Genomic DNA, 7,065 nt, shown 5'->3' with positions numbered 1-7,065 from the left:
CATCCTCTGCATTGTTCTCCCTGGCAAATTCTAATTACCAGGTCCATCGCCAAACAATAATCCTAGCCTAAAGCCCACAAATGTTCCTCCTACTAATAGCAACCTGATGATTACCAGCAAGTGAAACAAACCTAGCTCTACCCCCAACTATTAACTTGATTGGAGTGCTATCTGTAGCAATATCCTTCTCGTGATTAAACATTGCAATTATTTTAATAGAAATTAATATAGTAATTGCTGCCCTATACTCTTTATATATACTCATTACAACACAGTGAGGCAAATAGACTCACCACCTAAACTGTATCTCTTCATCTTTTACATGAGAAAATGCTCTCATATCTTTACCCATCCTACCTCTTCTACTCCTATCCTTAAACCCAAAAATCATTCTAGGCCCCCTATACTGTATATATAGTTTAGAAAAAAACACTTGGTTGTGAATCTAGTAAGAGGAGACAATACCTTCTTATTTACCACAGAAGTATATAAGAATTGCTGTTTCTATACTCCCATGACTAACAGCATGGCTTTTTCAAACTTTTATCCATTTGTGTTAGGAACCAAATAATTGGTGCAACTCCAAATAAAAGTGATAGATTAAATTTCCTCTTTCACTCTAGCCTCACTATGTATATCATCTATCATAACAACAAGCTCTAACATTGATAAAAACCACCACATACCGTCTATATGTAAGATTATCTCATATGCCTTCACAATTAGCTTAATTCCAACAGTAATATTCATGTATACAGGCCAAGAGATAATTATCTCAACCTGGTACTGAATCAGACTACAAACCCTTAAGCTATCATTCAGTTCTAAATAGATAATTTCTCAATAATGTGTGCTGGTGGCCCTACTTGTCATATGATCAATTAGAGACTTCGCAATACGATCCGTTCACTCAGACTGCAACATTACCTGATTCTTCAAACACTCATTTTCCTTGTTACAATACGAATTCTTGTTACCACTAATAATCTCTTCCAATTACTTACTGGCTGAGAAGGAGCAGGGATTATGTCCTTCCTGCTCATTGGATGGTGGAGTGGACGGCAGATGCAAACACGGCGGCACTAGACGCAATTCTGTATAACACCTCAGTCGCTCAGCTGTGTCCGACTCTTTGCGACCCCATGCACTGTAGCCCCCCAGGCCCCTCAGTCCATGGGATTCCTCGGGCAGCCACATTTGAGTGCGTTGCCATTTCCTTCCCCAGGGCCAAAACACCTCAGCGAAGACCAAAGACTGAATGGAAAGAGAGGGCAGACTGCTGGCTTGCACTGCGTGGATGTGGGGATGCAGGGCACGGGGCGTGGATGTGAGAAAGCAGGGTCAGGGGGGTGTGGACCTGTTTTGTATAACCTTGTGCTGCTTCTGCTAAGTTGCTTCAGTCGTGTCTGACTCTGTGCAACCCCATAGACGGCAGCCCACCAGGCTCCTCCGTTCCTGGGATTCTTCGGGCAACACGCTGGAGTGGGTTGCCATTTCCTTCTCCAATGCATGACAGTGAAAAGTGAAAGTGAAGTCACTCCATCGTGTCTGCTTCTTCGCGATCCCATGGACCACAGCCTACCAGGCTCCTCCATTCATGGGATTTTCCAGGCAAGAGTCCTAGAGTGGGGTGCCATTGCCTTCTCCAAACCCTATGCTGATACAGGTTTTACTAAAACAACAGCTTGATTCTTACTTAACTTCAATGCATGACACCTACAACAAATTATTATCCTCAGTTTAGTTCAGTTGTTCAGTCGTCTCCAACTTTTTGCGACCCCGTTATCCTCAGCACGCCAGGCCTTCTCGTCCATCACCAACTCCTGGAGTTTACCCAAACTCATGTCCATTCGGTTGGTGATGCCATCCAACCTTCTCATCCTGTGCCGTCCCCTTTTCCTCCTGCCCTCAATCCCTCCCAGCATCAGGGTCTTTTCCAATTAGTCAGCTCTTTGCAGCAGGTGGCCAAAGTACTGGAGTTTCAGCTTCAATATCAGTCCTTCCAATGAACACTCAGGCATGATACCCTTTAAGATGGACTGGTTGGATCTCCTTGTAGTCCAAAGGATTCTTTAAGTGTCTTCCCCAACGCCACAGTTCAAAAGCATCAATTCTTCAGCACTCAGCTTTCTTTATAGTCAAACTCTCACATCCATACATGACTGCTGAGAAAACCATAGCCTTGACTAGACGGACCTTTTTTGGCAAAGTGATGTCTCTGCTTTTAAATATGCTGTCTACATTCCTCATAACTTTCCTTCTAAGGAGCAAGTGTCTTTTAATTTCATGGCTGCAATCACCATCTGCACTGATTTTGGAGCCCTGCTTCCACTGTTTCCCCAACTATTTCCCATGAAGTGATAGGACCAGATGCCATGACCTTAGTCTCCTGAATGTTGAGTTTTAAGCCAACTTGTTCACTCTCCTCTTTCACTTTCATCAAGAGGCTCTTTAGTTCTACTTCACTTTGTGCCATAAGGGTGGTGTCATCTGCATATCTGAGGTTATTGATATTGCTCCCGGTAATCTTGAATCCAGTTTCTAATTCTTCCAGCCCAGAATTTCTCATGATGTACTCTGCATATAAGTTAAATAAGTAGGCTGAAAATATACAGCATTTACATACTTCTTTTCCTATTTGGAGCCAGTCTGTTGTTCTATGTCCAGTTCTAACTCTTGATTCCTGACCTGCATATAGGTTTCTCAAGAGACAGATCAGGTGGCCTGGTATTCCAATCTCTTTCAGAATTTTCCACAGTTTCTTGGGACCCACACAGTCAAAGGCTTTGGCATAGTCAATAAAACAGAAATAGATCTTTTTCCAGAACTCTCTTGTTTTTTTTGATGATCCAGGGGATGTTGGCAATTTGATCTCTGGTTCCTCTGCCTTTTCTAAATCCAGCTTGAACATCTGGAAGTTCACAGTTCATGTCTTCCTGAAGCCTGGCTTAGAGAATTTTAAGCATCACTTTACTAGCCGTGTGACATGAGTGCAATTGTGGGGTAGTTTGAGCATTCTTTGGCATTGCCTTTCTTTGGGATTGGAATGAAAACTGACCTTTCCAGTCCTGTGGCCACTGCTGAGTTTTCCAAATTTGCTGGCATATTGAGTGCAGCACTTTCACAACATCATTTTTTAGGATTTGAAATAGCTCAACTGGAATTCCATCACCTCCACTAGCTTTGTTCATAGTGGTGCTTCCTAAGGCCCACTTGATTTCACATTCCAGGATGTCTGGCTCTAAGTGAGTGATCACAGTATCATGGTTATCTGGGTCATGAAGATCTTTTTTGTACAGTTCTTCTCTGTATTCTTGCCACCTCTTCTTAATGTCTTCTGCCTCTTGTAGGTCCCTACCACTTCTGTCCTTTATTGAGCCCATCTTTGCATAAAGTGTTCCCTTGGTATCTCTGATTTTCTTGAAGAGATCTCTAGTCTTTCCCTTTCTATTGTTTTCCTCTATTTCTTTGCACTGATCACCAAGGAAGGCTTTCTTATCTCTCCTTGCTAGTCTTTGGAACTCTGCATTCAAATGGGTATATCTTTCCTTTTCTCCTTTGCTTTTCACTTCCCTCTTTCACAGCTATTTGTAAGGCCTCGTCAGACAGCCATTTTGATTTTTTGTATTTCTTTTTCTTTTCTGTATTTTTGGGTATGGTCTTGATTTCTGCCTCCTCTACAATGTCATGAACTGCCATCCATAGTTCATCAGGGACTCTGTCTATCAGACCTAGTCCCTTCAATCTATTTTTCTCTTCCACTGTATAGTCATAAGGGATTTGATTTAGGTCATACCCGAATGATCTAGTGGTTTTCCCTATTTTCTTCCATTTCACTCTGAATTTGGCAATAAGGAATTCATGATCTGAGCCATAGTGGGCTCCTGGTCTTGTTTTTGCTGACTGTATAGAGCATATCCATCTTTGGCTGCAAAGAATATAATCAACCTGATTTCGGTGTCATCCATCTGTTGATGTCCATGTGTAGAGTCTTCTCTTGTGTTGCTGAAAGAGGGTGTTTGCTATGACCAGTGCATTTTCTTGGCAGAACTTTATTAACTTTGGCCGTGCTTCATTCTGTACTCCAAGGCCAAATTTGCCTGTTACTCCAGGTGTTTCTTGACTTCCTACTTTTGCGTTCCAGTCCCCTTTAATGAAAAGGATATCTTTTTTGGGGTGTTACTTCTAGAAGATCTTGTAGGTCTTCATAGAACTGTTCAACTTCAGCTTCTTCAGAATTACTGGTTGGGCCATAGACTTGGATTACTGTGACATTGAATGGTTTGCCTTGGAAACGAACAGGGATCATCCTGTTGTTTTTCAGATTGCATCCAATGACTGCATCTCAGACTCGTTTGTTGACTATGATGGCTCCTCCACTTCTTCTAAGGGATTCCTGCCCACAGGAGTAGATATAATGCTCATCTGTGTTCAATTCACCCATTAGAGTCCATCTTAGTTTGCTGATCCCTAGAATGTCGATGTTCACTCTTGTCATTTCCTGTTTGACCACTTCCAATTTGCCTTGATTCATGGACTTAACATCCCAGGTTCCTATGCAATATTGCTCTTGATAGCATCAAACCTTCTTCTATCACCAGTCCCATCCACAACTGGGTGTTGTTTTTGCTTTGGCTCCATCCCTTCATTCTTTCTGAAGGTATTTCTCCACTGATCTTCAGTAACATATTGGGCACCCATCCACCTGGAGAGTTCATCTTTCAGTGTCTTAACTTTTTGCCTTTTCACACTGTTTATGGGGTTTAACGCAAGAATACTGAAGTGGTTTGCCATTCCCTTCTCCAGTGGACCACATTCTAACCCTAACCCTAACCCACACATCTTAGTTCACTTATTCCTCAAATGTCAATGTTCACTCTTGCTATCTTCTTCTTGACCACTTCTAACTTACCTGGATTCATAGACCTAACATTCCACGTTCCTATGCAATATTGCTCTTTACAGCATCAGACTTTACTTATACAACCATACACACCCACAACAGTTTCCCTTTTGACTTAGCCTTTTCATTCCTTCTGGATTTATTTATTCACTCTTCTCCGGTAGCATATTGGGCACCTAACAACCAGGGGAATTCATCATTCAGTGTCATATCTTTTTGTCTTTCATACTGGACAACTGAATATTAAATGCCAGCTGAATTGCTAGGCAGTTAATCTTCAGGAGGATTCAAGTTTTTGTAGTTGTTCAGTTGCTAAGTCTTGTCTGACTCTTTGTGACCCCATGGACTGCAGCATGCCAGGCCTCCCTGTCCCTCACTATCTCTGGGAGTTTGCTCAAATTCATGTCTGTTGAGTGGGTAAAGCCATCCAACCATCTCATCCTCTGCTGCCCACTTCTCCTCCTGTCCTCAATCTTTCCCAGCATCAGGGTCTTTTCCAATGAGTCAAATCTTTGCATCAGGTGGTCAAAAGACTGGAGCTTCAGTCCTTCCAATGAATATGCAGGGTTGATTTCACAAGAACTTTCTCTTTAACACATACAAATTATTGGTACTGCTCAATTAAAAAAAAAAAAAAAAAAAAAAAAAAACAACTCAACAATAATATCAGCCAAAGGTCTAAACGCATGTTTCTTTAAAGAGGTCATAGAGTCGGTGATAAAGCACATGAAAAGATGCTCAGCATCACTCGTTCTTTGAGAAAGGCAAATCAAATGTACCATGAGGTATCACCTCACATTGGTCAGAATGGCCACATTAAAAACCTACAACAATAAATTCTGCAGAGGGTGTGGAATGAAAGAAGGCCTCCAACACTGTTGGTGGGAATGTAAATTGGTACACCCATTAGGTAGAACATTATGGAGGTTCTTTTAAAAACTAAGCACAGAAGCACCCAGTGACCCAGAAATCCAATACCTGGAAGTAGATTCAGAAAAAAAGCAAAATTTTAAAAGACACCTGTACTACAAAAATCATGGCAGCACTAGGTACAATAGCCAAGACAGGGAAGCAACTTAAGTGTACAAGGACAGACGAATCGACACAGAAAATGAGGCACATATACACAATGCATTATGGCTCAGACAGAAAGAAGGATGAAATAATGCCATTTCCATGTACAGGGAAGAAACTAGAGGTGATCAAACTAAGGGAAATAACTGAGATAGGGAAAGACAGGTAATAGAGAGTATCACTTATGTGGGATCTAAAAATGGATACAAATGAGCATCATTACAAAATGCAAACAGATTCACAGACTCAGAAACATAGGCTTACCAAAATGGAAAGGTGGCAGGGGGTGGGGGGAGTAATTAGCTGGTACAGATCAATATTTACATGTCAAAACTGGTGCGGTTTTTGTTGTTTAGTTGCTCAGTCATGCCCGACTCTTTGCAACCCCATGGACTGTAGCCTGCCAGGACAAAGGATGTCCATGGGATTCCCCAGGCAAGAATACTTGAGTGGTTTGCCATTTCCTTCTTCAGGGAATCTTCCCAACCCAGGAAACCCAGGCCTCCTGAAAGTCTCCTGCATTGCAGGTGGATTCTTTACCACCAAGTGAGCAGGGAAGCCATAAAACAGGTGCTGAAGGGCTCTAAATAGTCACAAGTTTGACAGGGCTTTAAATGACATCTGCCCTCAAGAAATGTCCTGGGGTGTTTCATCAGAAAAGAATTCCAAACAGGGCCAAGTGTCAAGAGACAAATTGTACTCACAAAGTATAAAATAATAAAAGCACATGGATAGATAGTCCACACCAAAAATTATTGAATCAATGCCAATCAAAATTACAATATGGTATCACCTCATTCTGGTCACAGTGGCCATCATCAAAATATTCTACAAGAATAAATATTAAATAGATAAATAAAATGAAACATCTGCAAAGAATATACGGAAAATGAAATCCTCCTACAATCTTTTTGGGAATGTAAATGTTGAACGCGCTATGGAAAACAGCATGGAGCTTCCAAGAAATACAAGACATAGAGATATCATTTGACCCTGCACTCCCACTCATGGGCCTAGGTCCAGAGAATGTGAAGTGAAAGTCACTCAGTCGTATTCAACACTTAGCAACCCTATGAACTATACGGTCC

The sequence above is a fragment of the Muntiacus reevesi genome, chromosome 2 (assembly GCF_963930625.1).
Source record: "Muntiacus reevesi chromosome 2, mMunRee1.1, whole genome shotgun sequence".
NCBI classification, from domain to species: Eukaryota; Metazoa; Chordata; class Mammalia; order Artiodactyla; family Cervidae; genus Muntiacus; species Muntiacus reevesi.
Note: the sequence above shows the minus strand (reverse complement) of the source record.